The sequence below is a fragment of the Phoenix dactylifera genome, unplaced genomic scaffold, assembly GCF_009389715.1.
Source record: "Phoenix dactylifera cultivar Barhee BC4 unplaced genomic scaffold, palm_55x_up_171113_PBpolish2nd_filt_p 000731F, whole genome shotgun sequence".
Classification (NCBI taxonomy): Eukaryota; Viridiplantae; Streptophyta; class Magnoliopsida; order Arecales; family Arecaceae; genus Phoenix; species Phoenix dactylifera.
Window position 1 is genome coordinate 222186 of NW_024068107.1, and position 1078 is coordinate 223263.

Genomic DNA, 1078 nt, shown 5'->3' on the forward strand with positions numbered 1-1078 from the left:
CCAATATAAGCAAGTGATCAAAGTTTAAATCCCTCCTTCACATAACTAATAACCATGGGCATTTCCTAATTTGTTTTCAAATGCATATTGTTGCTGTTATGATCTGATTAAGGTCATTCTCCACCCAAAATGTGCCGAGGTCGGTTGGAATCGAAGCACACTATGGTTGACAGGAACTAAGGTATGTTGAGTTTGGCTGGAACCAAGGAGGTAGGTGGGATTAACTTGCAAAAAAGTTCACTTGCCGAAAGATTTCTAGCAGGGGATCCTCCAATGCCTAATTTAGAGATCTAGAACAACAGTGGAAAAGAGAGAGTATGTAGGTAGAGGTGTATAGGCTTTGTTAATGTGAAGGTCTCCAGAACATTCCTATATAGGACATGTGTGGGATCTGTTACCTAATTTATCGGGTAGTACCATACCAAAACTGCATGATAACTGCTAATTGTAAATTAACCAAATAGTAACATTTCCCTACGATTACTACTTGGCAATAACTGTGCGGATCATGTATTAACTATTGTATTGGTACAATCATTGCAAGAGCCATTATTTTCATTCACACAATGATTTTTTACATTATGCTCCTATTAGATCGACCAGAGAGGAATGTTGGTCTATGCCGAAAAAGTTTGACTTGGTTAACATTGAGGTCAAGGAGGTCGGATCAATCTGAAGTCGGGATGACCAATATTCTCTCCATCCCTTCGCTAACTTTTGAGTCTGAACTTGACTTCACTTTGAGCGATAGAAATTATACCGTCATCCAAACCTAGGGTGAAGCATCTAGAAAGAGGTATTAATATGTCGATTGATCTTCTCGAAGTATCACTATTTTGAAGTTGTTTTAAGGCCCTTTAATGCAGCGATCCGGATAGGCAGTTCATGCCATATCCTGAGCTGACACATGACTGAATCAGCTCGGACAACCAAACTGTCGCTTTAATCTGAGCCGTCCATTCATCTATACAAGGTTGCCCCCCTTTCTCAGTTTTCTTATCCATTTACCTCTCTCAATTATTCGGGAAGGGGGTCTACTTCCTTTTGGCATATGCTTTAGCTTCTCCTCTGGCTAGAT